Below are 18,301 nucleotides of genomic sequence, written 5' to 3'. Positions count from 1 at the left end.
TTAAAAAAAATGATCGTAACATATACTGTATATACATAGGAAGAGAAAATCTTTTGCAATTTGTGTATTATCTCAGAAGCAGTGGGTAAGTTTTCCACTGAAGGAGTAAAAAATCATTTTAATATCGGCAGTTTCCCTTTAAACTTATCCTAACTTTCATTACATTCAGATCAAGATCTATAATTATTTATAAATATTGCTTGCGTGCTTCACAAATATATGTACTTTTACATATGCATGTGTATATAAAAATTATGGGAAACTTTTTTTACATAATCCCTTTGTTTCTCAACATTTCGTCGTGTTCTGAAGTGTTTCTTGTCTGATCTTTCCTCAATTCGTTATCCCTTTTGTCTGTATAGATGCTTAACTATCCAAATGGCTTCCTCTGGGCAAACCGAACTCGCCAATTAGTCTGTGTTCTCTATAATATGAAAAGAAAAGTTCTTTGTAAGGGAGACACTGAGTAAAGAAAACAACCCCCTCGGCTGGCACATGTCTTTGTGTGGGGCAGGGTCTCCAAAGAGCCCTTCAAAGTCTTGCCCACTTTAAAATAAGTTCTGGTGTCTTCATTCACTGGAAAGACAAATATTCGCATTCATTTTTACGGTGTCTACACCACCACCTCATCAGTTATTCTTCTCAGCTATATAATATGCTTCATCGGTTTACATTTTTTAAACCCTGGAGGCATTTCTACATGTTATTTCTCCGTAAATACGTAAAGTTGATATACAATGAAGTGTTTTGTTTCTGAAAACCAGGATATTTTAATAATCTTTTCCTACTGTCTGTTTTCGTCCCTGAGGGTTTCTGGCACAGAAACAAAAAGTCTGCCAGCAGTACAGAGAAATAAAAACTTTCCAAGTTTGTTTGTTTTAAAATATTTTCCTTCTGTATTAGGCATTAAATACATTGGACGTAATGGGAAACATGCGGTTTGCTTTCAGCCACAACAAGTGATGGTAACAGGGTGGAAGGGTTCAGGTGCAGACAGTCGGCTAAATAACAGTTACACGTATCAGCGTACTTAGTATATCCGCAGAAAAATAAGTCCCTTGAGCCCACAAATACCTTCTTATTCAGTGAATATATTAGACTATTGCCTACAAGTTGGCTAGTTGAGTTTTGCACTTATAGTCACGTAGATTGCATGATTGTGATGCTTAAATTACTTTTACCTATCTGTATAATTGTGTTCATTCTTCAGGCACGGGTACCACACGGCAGATACGTATTTTTAGGTCCGTGAGTTGCGTGTTGCTTTGGGGAAAGGGAAAAAACCCTTTGCCAGAAGTAGGTGCCGCGCTTGGTATGGAAGGAGAGGGTGAAAAAGTGCCCCAGAAGAGCAGCTGCAAATGTCTCCTGGCTGTTCTGTGACCCCTCAGAAAAGTTCAGGCTGGTTCTTACCTTTTTCAGTCCCGTTCATCCATCCCTAATTGCCATCTGTATCTGCCATCTGCTGGGTCCCATTAGGCAGAAGAGTAAAGGGATGGTGAAGAGCACAGAGCAAATTCCCATTCTCCTGGAGCAGTTTTCCAGAGCTCGACATTTCCCCTTTCTCACCGATTCGTTTCTGTTTTATCCTCTAAGAGAAACATCCAGTGAAATCTGTTGCTTACAGAAGTAAGTAATCCTTAGGTATTAACATTTCTTCGCTCAGCAAGGCTGTTATCCATATGGATTCTCTGCCTTCCTTGCATTTAGACTGCTGTGTGTTGTTTTGTTTTTCTTTTCTGTTGTTGCAGTAATTTCATTTGGCCATGAATCCAAGAGAACTGGAAACAGACATTTTAATGCTATTCTCTGATCATCCAGCAATGAACATCTGCTTCCTAAAATTTAGTGATGCATTTCTTTTGATGCAGACATGAAATAAATTAAATAAGAAGCCTTGGTTTTCCCAATAAATCGATGGAAACAAACTAAATTAGCAGAATGGAACCAGATTTTCCCCGAAGGACTGTGTCTGGAGCAGGTTCCCAGCCCAGCAGTCTCCTTTTTTGGGGGCGGTGGGCAGCAGTGCCGCCTCCTGCCCCTGCGGCTCACGGGCTCCAGGGCAAGGCAACAGCTTCTTTCCCACTGGATTTGGTGAGAACTTCTTTATTCATCACGAATGTAAACGTAAAATGTAAAAGTAAACCCCTTATTTTCCTCCTCAAGTGCATCTTCTTTGTTTTCTTTTTCTTTTATCACTGTGTGAAATAGTATTTGTAATATATTAGAAAAAGATTCCTAACGACGTTCACTGGAAACAGAGAGCACTGCAGCCTTAACCTGCTCCTTAACCCGGAATATGTGATGCTGCTGGTCTCTTCTCACGCTTCAGGGAAAAATGTTGGGCTGATAAGCCAGGAAATGTTAAATTGCAGTGAAGATTAATGTGCCTGCATGTTCATGTGGGTATGGTACTTTTTTGGATTATCAGATTTTTTTATGTCTGTAAAGCTATTGGTCATATAAGTCATATACTGAAACAGTCATTATATTGAAAAAGGCATTTTTGAGTTAATTCTTCTCCCCCAGCCATGACTCTTCAATTCAAAATCCAGATGGGAAACGCAGATGTGTTGGTGTGTTTACACCAATCTACATATCTACCATTTGAGGTTCCTCTTTTTGGTAACAGTGGGAATATCCCAGCAGCCTCCCACTCCAGAGAGAAACTAAAGCGCTCGGTTTCTTGTAGAATCAGGCCCCACATGCGCAGTTATTTGTCTTGATACTTGATGTCACTCTTGGGACAAAATTTTCTTTGCCATAGTCCCACGGGGTGATTTAGGAAATCATTACATGAACTGAATTCATTCATCTTAAGTCAGTCTTAATATAGCCCGATTGTGTTTGATGTAATTATGCTGAAAGGATAAAGTTGCATCTTATTTGCATAATTGCAGTAGACAGTGAGCCAGAGGAAGTGCACACTTAAATAGTAATCACTTCATGAAAAGTTGTGTTTGGAACAAGCTCTGAAGCCAACTTAACCAAGTGTCAACTAAGTTGAAAGGCTTCGCGAGGTTTTCAGGGGATAAAAAGCAGGGTGGATTTATTTTTAGAAGAACCATGGCAGCAGAATATTGTATTCTGGTTATTGTTCCTTTGAACTCTTCCAAAACAAGGTTGTGAAGGTGTGTCCTCAGGCTCACAGAACATCACTCAAACATCAGCTCAGTCCTGAAACTCAACTAAGAGTGTGTTGCACTGCAGAGTGTGGGTACCTGTGCTTATGGGTGTAAGAGTTCGCAGCCACGTGCCTTATTTTGAATAGTCTTTTATTCAGAATATCCATGTAACATTTTAGTGAGAAGGTGTAATATAACCACAGAGAGCTGGAAAAGTGCTGGAAGATGAAAAAAATTAAACAGTTTAAGCAACAGACAAAAGATGTATTTTCTAATTAAAGTTTAAACGGGATGTAATAGTGTTATTATTACTATTATATTCATTTTACAATGGTATAGAAATGATGAACATCTGTGGTTCTGCAAGCATTTGACATTCATTAAAACAACAACACAACAGAAAAAGAATCCGCAAAAAAGTCTTTATTCTCCAAAATGCTTTGGGTGGGATTTCACCTACTGCTGCTTTGTGCCTCAGAAACCCTTCCTCTTCTTCATTCACCTGAATAGAAAGATAAATGTTGCACATGGGGGAGATTCCTGTATGGGTTTGGGGCTGAGGAACCAGGGAGAGTGCTCTGCTGGTCACGGGAAGGATGAAATGCCACCAAGAGGAGCAAGTGTGAGCTACGGGAAGATTTCGGGCAAGGAAAGCGGGTGATTATGAGGTAACGATGCGATCAGGATTGTGGTAAAAATGGGAGATGTTGAAGCAAGTATAGGAAGTTCTCAAAATTTCAAATGCCAGAGGGAAAATGGAAGAAGAAAGGTTGAGACTTCGAAAAACAAGTGTTTTGTTCTTGCAGTTCAGCTGAGACACTTGCCTTCAGACCAGCAGGTTATTGCAGGTGGTTGTGTTCTACTCAGGCAGGGACAGTCTTAAGAGAAAGTTGTTCATTTGTCACATTTTTGATTTGAAGTCCCAGAAGCTTTGTAGAGCATCCAAACCAGAAAGAAAAAACATGTGGAGACGCTCCCTGGAATCTCCTGGACTGGATCATCATTCCAGCCGCAGACTTCCCCAAACGATGGCTGGGATGAACTGCAGCCCTATTTCTTTGTTAGCTGGAAATGAACTTCATCCACACTAATCCTTTTAATCACAAACTGACCTTTAAGTATTCCGCTGCCACTTTACCTCTTCATGTTTCAGTAGATTTAATAAACTTCAGAGCATTTCCTCCTCTTGTTATCACTACTGTACCCAAATCTAATTATGCGTTTTAACTGCCTGAGGTAGCTCTTTTTATTACACCATCTAGATGTATATAAGAGTTATCTGGATGACCCTCTGATGAAAGACGATAATACTACTGGTCCAGACATCAATTAAAGTTCTCCCCAGCAGGCAGATTCACAGTCAGGAGTTCCTAAATTCTTTCCCTGGAGGAAGAACAGATCTTTCTGCCAGTTATAAGAGATACCTGTGCATGAGAGATGGAAAAGCCTGATCTTTTTGGAGCAGGTTTGTGCTGTACTTGCCGAATTCCGTATGGAAACCTGTCAGTCCGTGTTCAGAAGATACTCAAGTCAGAGGAACGGAGCCAGGCAGATGGTCTTGGGTTTAAGAATAAGTGTCTTTCCCCTTTTTGTTTTTTCTTCTAGTCTAAGCAATATCTACCCTTCAGATTTTAAATTTGATTATATCAGTTTGTAGTATCCATTCAGATTAAAGATGGCTCATTAGACTCCTTCAGGAGTGTGGCAGTAGAGAGCACGCGTGATGGGTAGAATGGTAACATTCAGGATGTTGGTTGGACCTTCAAAAGGTGGCTACAACTTGCTGCGTGGCAGGTCAGCAATATCTTTTTGTCACAGCTGAAATGTGGAAATAAGCAGCTTTATTCCTGCAAAAATATTCCTATTTTACCACTTGAAGATGTATCCTTTTGCTGCTGGTCCTGTGCAGACTCTGGGTGAGGTGCTCGGTCGGAGCTTGCCCAGGCATCACAGTCAAGGTGGCATCTCTGGGCTTCCCCTCCAGCCTCTTGCTCAAGGCTTGGCACAGGAAGAACTAGCACCTGGTAAGCCCTTGGTAATACCTGTTAGTATCTTGTTAAGCCTCTTGTTAATGCATCTGAAGTAGTGAACACTATTTTCAAGAGACAGTAGTAATTTTGATTTTGGATGTTCTTTTGTAATCCACCCACTCCGATCCATTGAGGTTCGCAGGATGCATAGAAAATATTGAACACTTTCTTTTTAGGAAATACGGATCATAAAGCCCCAGAGATAGAACTGGAACAGAGAGAAGTAATTTCTGAAAATCGCAGCCATATTTTTAAGGAGTCCAAATGCCTCCAGTAGCTCTTACAAAGTCTCAAAAGTAAATATATATGATTTCCATGAATTGAAAATGTTTCTCTATTGGAGGATATCTTAGACATTGTTTTCCTCTTAACCTCAACTGTAAAGAAGATAAACAACTATCTACTTACCTCTTGCTTTCTGGTGTTCCTGTGCCTCTTTTCTGTGCGAAAATTTTCAAATTGGGCTGTTAACCTGCAGTTTGTGTTGTCAGCATCCATGGTACTGACTCAGCACTTTCAGGTATCCGCTTCTTCCTCTAGCTTTTTTTTCTTTTAAAATACTCTTCCTTATCTTTCTTACTTATACGTGACCGGATTTCATGGACACCAGCTCACAGTGAAATGAAACCAAGGAGAGGAACAGCTGTAAAAGAAATACAGGGGCTAATATATATCTATATATGAGGTTAGTTATTTTGAAAGTCTGGCAAAATGCTTTGCCCAGGATGAAAAAAATATTCTTTATGGTCTGAGTTCAGGATTTGAGGCAACTAAGCAACGGGATTCAGCTAGATTTCAGATTAATGGTTCAATTCCAGCAAACTGTGGATGTGGCTGAGGTTTGCAATCCCATGTAGGTCTCAGCAGTGAGGGTAAAGAATGGCTCGAATTCAGCACAAGGAAGCACACAGCTACTTAAAAAAAAGCAGTAGCGTTCCAGGTGCTTAAACCCAACGTAACTGTCCTTGAATTTTTCAGTTGTTTGTCTTCCAAAGAGATGGTGAATCACGTCTTTAATATTTTGTATTTATTTCCAACAAAAGCCGATTTGCTTCTTTTTTGTTTGGGCGGTTTTAAAGCCAGAAAATGGAAGAGTACTGATTTAAGGAAAAAAATAGTATGAAATTATATCTCACTATTTGGTGACTCTCAAATATTTTACCTTCACATCCCCAGTCTGGCAAAACAAAGGAGCTCAGGGTTCATTTTCCTTTTTGTTAGAGAAAGTATTGAATCTTATCCAGGGTGTGCTGTCCTGCATCTTGCTACGGCTGTGTTTTACCCCAGGATGTGTCTCTGGGAAAAGACGTGCTTTGTGCAGCCCTTACCTTGAAGAGAAGAGAAGGCTGTCATATATCCCACAAGAATATTTGTAAAATAGTCTGGTTTGGACTTTTTTTTTTTTTTTTTTTTTACATCCCGGTTCAGAGTCTTTTACAGTTCTCTGTTGTTCTCAAGCTTTTTCTCTGTGAACCTGGGGTGCCAGCGTGTGCTTTTAAAAGTGTGAGTGAGATGGGAAGATCTGGCTCAGGGGGTTCGGTTCCCCCCAGGCTGCGGGGCTGCTGTGACGGTCCTGCTGGGGACACCCATCCTAAGGGAAAAGCAGTAAGCATGGACCATCCCTCCCAGAATTTACTTATTTTTCCCATTGCCTTCCCAAACCTGTCCTGGTTTGAGCAACACAGCACTCATTTCTTCTCTAATGCTTGGGAAAACTGGACTTCTAGAAGAATCTAGTGTCTCAATTTGTGACAATATTTACTTTACGGCCAGCTCTGGGGTGTGGGTTTCAAGGTCTCACTGTTTTGGAGCTCCCCAGGTGCAGGGACGAGGAGTGAGACCTGGGCACTTGCCCCAAGCTGCCAACAGGGTTATTTCACGTCATGAGCGTCTCATTCAATATAAATTAGAAAGTTTGCTGAGGAGTTCTCTCTCTCTCTCCCTTGATGGCTGCCACCCTGAGAACTCCTTGCCCCATTGCTGGACCCTGAACCCTTCCCTCATCTTTCCCAATGCTGATGAAGCCATTAATTGAATTTAAATTAATACCACGGTACTAATATTTAAATTATTGTTGTTGTTAATAACAATATTTAAATTAATACTGCAGGAGGCTCCATGATGAAAAGTGTGATGCAGTGAAATGTTGGCTTACATACGGCTGCACGGGGCTGCCCAGTCTCCCCGGGGGTGATGGATGTGGTGATGCTGGAGATTCGGGCAGACAGGGTCTGTTCCCCGATGTAGGCAGAGATTGCCCCTTCGCTGTGGTGCTGCGGCGGCGATGCAGTGCTTGGCTTTAAAGGGTGGAAGCGAAGGCTTTGGGGAGAGGTTTAGTGAGTTCAAAGAGACAGTAGCTTAAGGGTGGCATTATTTTTTAATATGCAGATACAGAGAAGTTAAGAAACACAGTTTTTATCAAGTTTCAAATTGTTATTTTGACGTTTTCTTTTAAATGAAGGCATTGAAGCTTTCAGGGTGTTGTGTTTTTTTTCTGTTGTTTAAGATTCCCTGTAAGTCTGAGCTGTAATCTCTGCTGCCGCAGACTCAAAGGAGATGCCCCACAGGGCTCCAAGCCTGACCTCCCGTGAGGGGATGCGTTCCAATAAAACACATGCTGTTGCAACTCAAAAATGTAAATGTCTACATCATTTCAGTGTAGTATTATGCTCAGATTACGCATCTGGCTGTTTTGTGGTGTTCAGTTCTCGGGGTTCTCCGGGGGTTTCCTAGACGGTTTGAAGGTGTGATCTTTTCAGAGTGCTACAGAGAGTTCGCTGCTGCTGCTCAGGGCGAGACACAGCTCGTAACCACAACAGCATCAGCAAGAAATTTTTTCTCAAATGGGGTTTGAACCAGTACTTTTCAAATGGCCTTGCTGCTTCATAGCAAAGAAATCAGGTAGAAAGCTTTAATTGGACCATAAAGAATGTTTTAAAATAAAGATTTGGGGAGCTTTCTCTTTGGGCCCCTTGAAACGAAATGAACTGCTCGCCCAACCTAGAGCAGACCTGCCTTCTCCAAATCAAGGTACTTCTCTGACCGGAGCCAGCTGCTACTCATTCCCTGGGTATATGTGTGTGTCTCTGTATTTCTGTATTTTGTGTGTTGCTCACAGGGCTTCTGTTGGCATTTTCTCTTTGATGTTCATGTTTAACTGTTATTCCAGGACACTGGAGATTGTGTGGGTGGTTGTTTTGAGAGAGAGAGAGAGATGTGTACACACAGACACACACAAACTAGAATGGTTGACGCTGTAAGGAGAGATAATTCACAGAATAATATTTAGCCATTGATCACTGTTCAGATGTATCATCGGTGGTCTTTGTTTTGAAATACCCTGAATTGCATTTTCTGAAGAACAATTTTCCTCTTGATGATCTAACACTGGGGCTGTATGAGCTATCTTTTGGACACATTTGGGGAGAGTATTTCCATTCAGAAAAGAAAAATTTTATTTTTGGAAAGCCTGATATCTTTGTGTGCCAGCGTGGGATCTGGGAGGAACCTCTGAGCCTTCCTCTGCGGGTCTGCTCTGCGCAGGGGGCATCAGTGGGTGTCCGTGGTGGGAGAGGCTCCATGGGGGGAAGCAGTTTTTCCCCCGTGCAGCAGATGGCCATATGATGCTCTCCAGCATTTTTTCAAGGCAGCAGAGCCAAGGGCAACTTGGGAGACCTTATAGCCCCTTCAAGTACCTAAAGGGGGCCTATAGGAGAGATGGGGAGTGACTTTTTATGAGGGAGTGGGGTTGTAGGATGAGGGGGAAGGGTTTGACACTGAAAGAGGGGAGATTGAGATGAGATGTGGGGAAGAACTTCTTTGCTGTGAGGGTGGTGAGAGCCTGGCCCAGGTTGCCCAGAGAAGCTGTGGCTGCCCCATCCCTGGAGGGGTTCAAGGCCAGGTTGGAGGGGGCTTGGAGCAACCTGGTCTGGTGGGAGGTGTCCCTGCCCAGGGCAGGGGACGAGGCTGGATGGTCTTCAAGGTTGCTTCAACCCAAACCATTCTGTGATTGTTAGAACTTGGGCTGGCAACCAAACTTCCCGTCCTCACGAGGGGTGCTCAGCAGCATGTGGAGAGCATGGAGCAACCACATGAAGGTGGAAAAGGGCAGTTTCCTATCCAACCCCCCCAAATTAAGAAATCCCAGTGTTTTCTGGTGCTATTAGTCCTTGCTTCTGTGCAGAGTTTCAAGCTTTGTTTGTTGGTAGGAATTTATTTTATGTTTGTTAGTAAAATTGGCAGGATTTCCAGGATCTGGGGAGTGATGGAAGTTCAGGAGACCTCACCAGACCCGACACGAGTGAGTCCCTTCTGGGCAGCCAAAGCAGAGATGGAGAATTTTTTAAAAAAAAAAAATGTTTTAGTTTCTCATTATGTTTAGGCACAGAAGGAGAAGTCAAGAAAAGATTTTACCACCTTCTCCCACTCCTTTGGAGCAGCACTGGGGCTGTGTTTGCCCCCTTGGCTCAGGCCAGATGATGCGGGGTGTTACGGCATCGAGCTGAGAGCTCGAGTGGTTTCATCACTGACAGGAAGGGGCAGGAGAAGGGAATTAGGGAGGCTGGGTGGTGAGATGTTCCCACAGTCCATCTGAGCATCATACCCAACATCTTCCAGCATGGTCTCCCTGAGGATGGGGAGGGAGAGGGAAGAGCTCCCCTCTCCTCTTCGCGGGAGAGTTGCATCTCTCCTGATGTTTGTTATACCATAATTTAAGAGGTTAACGCGCTTTTCTGCTTCGCAGAAGGTATATTGGCAGAGTATTTGTTTTGCCATTTATATGTTGTGTATTTTTCATGTAAAAAAGGAATTGCAGGAGCTTTCTGAGATAAACTGTTCCTGATTTAGGTAAAAACAGCCATGAATGGTCCCAAATATCTAGTTTTAGAAATGCCGTTCTGCAGGAGGGCTGAGACCTACAGACTGTTCCCAATGGAACAGATAATTTTTCATCTCTGATATATTGCTTTGGCAAAGCAGAAGGAGTTTGATACAGTACGTAGCATTTCCAGCCCACTGCCTGGTGGGCTGCCCATAGATGTTGAAAATGGGCAACCAAGAAAGACAGTTATTTGAGCAGAAGGACCGATGATCTCTCTTAATGTTTGCTCATGTTTGTGACAAATTTGGGCTCAAGAAAGATCTCTGAGTATTAATAGGCATTAACTTTTTAATACTTCTCTTCCTCTCTGGGGTCAGTTTTTATCTGTCTTTGAAAGGAATTGAAAGCAAAAGTTCCTAAATTTTCACAAAACTTTATTTCTTAAGGTATTTCTGACTCTCTTGCTACAACCTGAAAAGATTCTCTCCCTAGGCAACTCAAAATTAGTCTCTGAAATCCTCTGTGACTTACTTATTCTTTCTCTTTATTAACAAGCCAGGAAAGAAATACTACTTCACAATCCCTCAAGCAAAGCAAAAATAAAAAAGTTTGAGGCTGTTCTTGGAGTGAAACGCGAGTATGGCATCCCTGTTCGCGAGTAGCAACTCAGTGTGGCCACATTAGACATTAAAAATGTATTCACTGCAAGTATGATGTGTCTCTTAGTGCCTGTGTTTTCCTGCATGACTGGATATTGATCACCGTCCTAGTTCTCGCCGTGGGGATCTGGAGCACCCCGGGAAGGGTCTCTGCGGGCTCCACGCACACCAACACGCCTCAGCTGTGCGTTTCTGGCACAGGCTGAGCTCCGCTGGGTAGGACAGGTTCAGGCACAAAAATAAATGTGCTAATTTTAGGAAACGAACAGCAATTTGAAAGGGTTTTTTTGTTTGCTTGATTTGTTGTGGGTTTTTTTTTCCTTTTAGTTTGTGTTGTTAATGCTTGAATGATTATAGGCTTTTGAAAGTAATAGTTTAGGAAATAATACACATAATAATACACATAATTTCCTTAAGGATGATACAATGAATGCTAAAGTGCCCTCTTCGCTCATGCTGGGTTTGCAGATCTCCTTTGGGAATGTGTTTTCATTTTCTTGACTGACTGCGTGACAACCCTCTAATGACCAAAGGAAATGGAAAATAATTCAGAAAAAAAAAATCCTCAGTGTAATCACATATGGTAGCTCTTTACTGGAGTGAAGCAGGAGTCAATAGATCGATGATCTTCATGTGGTCAGGGTAGATAAACACAAATCTTTTGTCTCATAGTTAAAACGTAATTGTCGAATGGTGAAGAACTACGTGTTTGCAAGTCAAAATATCCCTCTGTGCGGTTTGAGATAATATATCTTAAAAGTGTCATTCGGTCTTTGTTTCAATTCTATGGCATGGTCCATCTAGAAATTAACTCGCTTATTCACGTGAACGCAGCCGTAACGCTGTCGTGGTTTCGGCCGAATTTACCAAAACCGGACCGGGACAAACGCAACCAACACCCCCAGTTTGTGTTTGCTCCGCTTCAGAGACTGGGGCTGAGAGGTGAGGAAGGATGTGGTGGTGGGAAACACGTGATTATTTGGGGTGGTAGAAGATGGAGAGCTTCTGGTGAGGTTGTCACACACCCCTGCTGTACTGGAAGGTGGGCAGTGCACTTTGGAGCATCTGCCCTCAGGGAGGAAGGCTTCTCAGGGACTGAGCACCGTGTGTGCTGGGAGATGGGGCAAATTAATGGACATTTTCTCTGCTAGAAAACTTCCGTTTCCCACTGGATGATGGGGGTTTAGGGGACAGCCCAAGCCCAGGTGCTGTGTGTCCACTCCCGCTGCTGGCTGAGCCACCTCTGTGCTGCTTTTTGAAGAGTGAAAAGCCATTACTCCCTATTTACGATTAATGCATATGCACAGATCAACGGGCCAAGAGCTCCATATACACCCGCCATCAAGCTGGAGTCAACCAAAGCTTTTTACACCTGAAGTCTTTCCTCCCTCTTAACTAAGTTAGGACACAATAATGATGTGATTGATTAATCACACAAGCTATTTAGTAAAGAAGGGCCAGGGAAACTAAAGTTTTCTACTAATCCAATATATAAAAATGTAGAAAAAGAAAAAAAGAGAAAAAACCCCAACTTCCCCCTCTCATCCTGCTCTCGGCTCTGCTGGTGGCTCAGCAATAGCCCTGTGTGCGTGGTGCTGATGTATCTCACCTTCCGAAAAGTAATTGTGTTAGATTTTGTAAGAATGAAGTATGAAGGAAGTGAGTGTCCTCGAATTAACTATTGCTACTGAAAAGAGAATGGTGTAATTGCTTGTGATTAATGATTAAGCCTAATTAGTGTCAGTGCTTTGCTATTGCACTGATAGTAGCCACCTGTAGAGCCTGGGCTTCAATATATTCTCCCTGCATAGGGATGGTACCAGCATCTTTACTTCTCGACACCGAGCAGAGCAGATGAGGTTCTTGGCTTTCCTCCAGCATGGTATGTACACGAGCCCCTGTGATGCAAGGAGCTCCCGCTGATATTTCTGAAGTGAAAGTAAAATTTTACTTCTCTCTCTCTAATTTCTTTCCTGGAGTACTTGTAGAGGTTGACCTATTCCAAGTAGCCGTCAGTTACCCTTGTAATGAGGAAATACTTTTAATCTTTCTTTTCAAGTTTAGGCTGTGTTTCTCAGTTTAATTACCACTTCATATAGCATAAATTTCCAAAGAAAAATATTTTAGGATCTAATGGAAGGAGTTGCTAACGACATCTGGAAGTTATTGACATCCCTTCTGTTCTTCGATGTCGGTGTGCGGAGGCTGTCGCACGGGCTTTGTTGCTAAAGATATTTGCCTGAAAAGAGCCTGTTTGTTCTCTGGCTTCATCCCCTGGTTTGTGATGTTTATGGTTCTGTGATGGTTACAGCCCGATGCTGTGTAAAGCCTTCAAGGAAAATGGTTGGGGTATGGGGGAAAGAAAGATGTTGAAGATATTTTTGCGTGTTTGTATTGGTAGTAATGGGCAGCTGAGGCATTGGGCTAAAGGGAGCTGAGATCTGTGGGGTGGCTGCTTCTGAGCAGGAGGTTTGAGGAACTGCTGGTCCCTTCCCACCCAGGGGTGGTGATGGGTACCCATAATATACATTGTTTATGTTCTTTGTGGCCTTCTGAGACTTTCCAGCTGCCATAAGCTATTACTTAAGTCAGAAACTAAGTAGTGAAGTAGCCTCTTTGCAAAGTGTTGTGGGGGTTTCTTTCTTTTTCCCTGGAGATCTAGTGGATTTATTGGACAAAAGCCAGGAAGAAACGAAGCCAGGTTATCTGGGAGTGTGTCTTTGTGCCTGGCTGGTGGTGTGGGGTTCCTGCCTGTGAGATGGCATCCGGCTGGCCGGGGCTGTGGACCAGAGTACGTCAGCCAGAGCTCTTCAGAGACCCGGTCGTTTTCAGTAACATAAAACTACCTCAGGTATTTGTTTCTCATGCTGCATTAAAGTTTGCATTTAAGCACTTCACTTACATGGGGCCAATAGGAAGTTTAATACAATACTGCAGCAACTTTAATTTTTGGAATTAAATTGGTGTGCTTTGATTTTTTTTTTTATTTTTTTTTTTTTTTAAAATCTACATCACACCTGAACTCTTTCCTTAATGTCTCCTTAGAATTTAAATCATGTTTTTAGCTTTGGCAATTATTTAAAATGCTGATGTGTCAATCCCCGAAGAGAGAATACTTGTCTCGAGTATTGCCACTTGAAATTTTGGGAAGCCACACAGATGTTCATCTCCTCATTATGGAAATAATGTATTTGGTTAATGTGTTGGTGTGAAGAGAGGGGAATACAAATTATCTTGCAACTTGAGAGCCATTTAAAAGTTTCCTTGTGTTTAGACTCTTACTCATTTCTGACGAGAGAGGTCCCCTGAACCTGCTGGGTTTGGAAGTGTCCCTGGCCACGGCCCCGCTGCCCCGTCCCCGGTACTGGGTCTTGGGCAGCAAGCCAGGGGAGGAACTCCTGGATATTTGTCTTCTCAGGAGATCTGTGTGATGTTCCTTGGGGACGAGGCTTGGGTTTATCTGTCGAGTGCTGTGATTGCAGCCTGCTGGCTCCTTGGGTGCACGTTGGGAAAGCAGGAAGATAGGGAGAGGATCCGAGCTGGGAACTGGCAGAGGGCACTTGCCTGGTGGTCCTTAAGGCGGGCTGGGGTCCCGAGGGGGATGCTGAACCAGGGGTGTGGTAGCCCTGGGAAATGGAGAGGAAAAAAAACCAAGAGGTGATGAGAGGATGAGGAATGGGTGCCAGCAGGGTATCCTGCTCCTGAAATATTTAAATCGAATTGGAAAACTTTTTTTTTTTTTTTCTTTCCTTAAAGCCACAGGGCATTCCCATGAGAAGTGTTTGGGGTGATGTGGGAGACCCTGTGTGGGATGTCATGGCGTTGAGGCCAGCCCAAGTGATTGCACCGCATCCCCCAGCCTCAGAAATCATCCCCGTTATCTCTGCCTCTCCACATACAGGTCTGAGCGCTCGGTCTGGGTAGTACCTTGTGGTTTGATGTGATTTATGCACACAGTCGGAGTGGAAGCTCAAACTTTGTGTTATTGGTCTCAGCGGAGGAGATCGTAGAGAAGGAGGGAGAGAACAGTAATTATATCCCTCTGTCTCACATCCTGGCCTGCTCTGGCTGGATGGCGTTATTAAAGCCGCCTTATAATCAGGAAGCCAGTTGTCAAAAATCTAGGAAGGAAACGGGGCGGGATGGCGGGTGCCTGCCCTGCGTGTGAGTTAAATGATGGCAACGCAGAAGAGAGGCATCATCTTAAATCGCATTTTGAAAGAGGATTATTGCTTTCATCTAGCCAGTGTTACCGTGTCAACAGCAAAAAACGTGGCAACTCCCGATGTCTGGTTGCGGGGGGGGGCTGTGTGTGTATAAGTGTGGGTCTGTGAGCCTGCATATAAATTTTAGGGTACGTAAATATATTTACACACACTTGTAATTATTCCCGTTGACATGGTAACACTTCAGCGAGGCACAGGCAAATACACACAGAGAGAAAAAGAAGATTAACTCTGTGCATTGAAGGAATTGAATGCAGTATGAGGAAATAATATTTGAAGCCGGGGGAAGGAGCAGCCCCCGTGCTCCCCGCGCGGCAGGAGCCAGGTACGTCTCAGCCTCCGTTGTGCATCTCTCACCGCTGCCTCCCACGGCCACCGTGGGCAGGAGGAGGATGGGCTCTGATTTCCTTTTGGGTTCTGTTTGCCGGGAAGGGATCACAATGCCACCGAGCACTGATTTGGTTTTTGCAAGTTGATTTTTTTTCAGTCCCTGTGCTGGAACGGCACGGCCGGGGGGTGCGTTGGGCGCCGCCGGTCGCTGTCACAGGGTGATGGAAAACCGCCCTTGGTGTCGCATCGCTGTGGGTCCTGTTCTTGGCATTTCTGCTGACTTGGGGCACGTGTAGGGAGTTGGGGGGTGTGATGGTCCCAGCGGTGGGGATGCTCCGGGGGATGCGGTGCTGAACCTCGCCATCCTCCATGGGCAGCGCTGACCTGCTCTTTGGCTCATTTTGGCGTGTCTGTTATGTGTGCTGCTTGATTCTTATTTTTTGTTAGCATTAATTACAACCTGTTGAGCATATGGAAGGGTTACTCCAGGTTCTGCATTACAGTGTAGAGGGATTTCAGTATTTTTATCTTCATTTTAAATTATGCAAGCCAATGACTTGAGTTTAAATGCTTTAAAGGGTATGCGATGTGCATTTTGTCTGCTGCTGCTATCAAAGGGAGGAAAAGCACTCTCATGTTCTGCATTTAGACCTTCTGTATCTCTCTGGTTTTACTGCTCTGCATTATTAAAACCAAACAGGCCATCTGTGGAGCAGCTTCTCCTGTTTAGTCAAAAAGGGTGGGAAGGAAGAACTGGGAAAAACAGTGGGAAAAAGACATCAAGGCATACAAAGGGATTTAGTTAAATAGTTAATTGCAAAGGAAAAACTGAAATAACAGCTCAGAATTTGGGGGTGTTATTAATGGCAAAGAGTGATCATCACCCTGACCCGCGGGCCTGACTTGCCACCACTTTGCTCCCTGTCCCTGGGTGACACCGTCTAACTCCGCTGGAGTTTTCCTGCTGCCAGATGAGATTAATGCAGAAGCTGATCTATTTTTCAGTAAAGCAGAAACCAACAGATAATTTCAAGAAGACTTGAGTATGCAAGTGAGAGGGAAAGCAAGCTATTAACTGAGTTGCCTTGTGATATGTGTCTTAAAATATATTAAAAAGAAAAAAAAAAAGCTTTTTGCTCATGTTCAGGTATGAGGGGGGAAAAGAAAGTACCTCATGGGAAAGGTCCTGGCAAGACAAATAGCCCATTTTCAATAACTGGGCAGTGGGAAAGGATGAATTACAGGGAGAGACGTTGCTTCTGGATGTATTTTTAAATCTGTTCTGTTTGACCTGATTCTGGTGATAATCTTTACAGCAGATACAGATTCTCGCTCGCAAGAGTAGGCTCATCTGAGCTGCGTTTCTCCCTTGGCTGGGACTCTGCATATTGCAATTCATAAAAAATTATTCATTCTGGCGGCAGGAGTGGCCTGAATAAGAAGTGGAGTATTCAGCTGAAAGGAGAGCCCCGCACGCATTAAGCAGCCCGGGTGACTTATACGGGTGTCAGCCTAGAAAGCCCCTCTGTGGCTGAAAATGCAAAGATCTTATGCATTATGAAGTCTGCAGTTGCTCCGGGGAAGGGGAGCACAAGCCTTTGGCGTCTTCTGCCCCGTAACAACACGCTCGATGCTCCGAGGCATGGATTTGGGGTTTTTGTTGTTCGTAAAGAAAACGGTGGGTCCCTCTGGGTTGGAACATCAGCCTCCTGATCAGGCAGGAAGGTGATCCTGGTGCCATCTAGAAGACCATGGCAGCAAGAGAAAGCGGGGATGGCATGGGCATGGGCTCCTCCTTGTGCCTGTCCAGTGGCTGCAGGTCCAGGAAAACCTCATCCTCAGCTGAGGCCTCAAGCTGCTACAGCAATAAACATAACAAATAGGAGAAATAAATTTTAGGCTTTTCTGCTGTTTCCATTGATATAAATGGGAGCTCTGTGAAAGTAAGAAGTGCCTGAGGGCAATAAAATGCAGAATAATGAATAATAATATACTTCTGTATTAACCTTTCTATTACAGCACTGGCTAGACACCACCTAGGTCACGATCTCCCTGCTGTGGCAGCTGTATAATTTTATAAAAGTGATGAGGATACTCATCAGCCCATAGATATCTATTTCCATAACAGAAGCTTTATAGCTTAAAATCCCAGATTTCCCCTAACTATGGCAAGCTGGCCTTTCCTTGGATGTGCTTTGTCATGTATATAGGAAGTCAAATGTGACATCAACTAAAATACCCCTTTTCACTGTTAAAATCGGCAACTGGTAAAAAAGAAAACAACTGCAAAGCATTTTTATGGCATGAAGGGAGTTAATAAAATCACTTGGTGTTATGGCTTTTTTATTGAGTAAGAAGGTCAAGAAAGTATCTGGAGCCCATCTTAACTGCTCCATGACACCAATGTAGTGTGTGGCTTGGGCAATGTAATAAAATCTGAAAAAAAACTGTCTTTAAAATTGATCTTACCATTCCACACCTAATGCTCTTATCCCAGATTTAATGTCAGTAAATTAAACTATTTTTGTGTGAATGCTAGGAAAATCACCAAATTATTTGATTAGCTGCTTCCAACTGACTTGGCATCAATAATCACAGTAGAGTGTTGATTTACTAGCTGGGTAAATAAAATTTATATAACTAGCAATTGTTAGTGTGGACATACTTTGGACAAAATAGAGAAGAATAAAGATACTATAAACTGGTAAAATCACTACTCGTATGAAATTGGGTCAATATGTTGTATTTGCTCACGAGCCGCATGGGCTGAGAATTGAAAACACTTCAGGCACATGAGAAATGCAGTAGGTCAACAACTTGGTGTTTTAATTAGGTTTAATTATTTTCCTTATTAAATAACCCCAGAGCCCTCAAAGTCACTGCTGACACATTGAAATAGATGCCTCACAGTGTGTGTGAGTGGTTTTGGTAAACAAGAAGTGACAGCAGTCTCTCTTAAAAAAATAAAAGTAAAAAAATACCTGGTTCATTCATGCCAACAGCACGTTGTGGATCTTCACGAGCCACCCACCCTCAGGTCACCTCCTGAGGTACTGGGAATGTCACCTGGCTGCTGCTGGTTTCACTGGAGCCAGCTCAGCCTTGGGTCCCC

The 18,301-nt window shown here is 43.3% G+C and overlaps 1 protein-coding gene across 1 annotated transcript in view; it reads left to right on the top strand.

Moving 5' to 3' along the window:
* The window catches only part of GRM7 (glutamate metabotropic receptor 7), a 264,649-nt gene that overhangs the window by 158,044 nt on the left and 88,304 nt on the right, over positions 1-18,301 (top strand). The gene's annotated exons all lie outside the window — the stretch shown is intronic.

The sequence above is a fragment of the Numenius arquata genome, chromosome 8 (assembly GCF_964106895.1).
Source record: "Numenius arquata chromosome 8, bNumArq3.hap1.1, whole genome shotgun sequence".
Classification (NCBI taxonomy): Eukaryota; Metazoa; Chordata; class Aves; order Charadriiformes; family Scolopacidae; genus Numenius; species Numenius arquata.
This window is presented reverse-complemented; position numbering and strand designations above follow the sequence as displayed.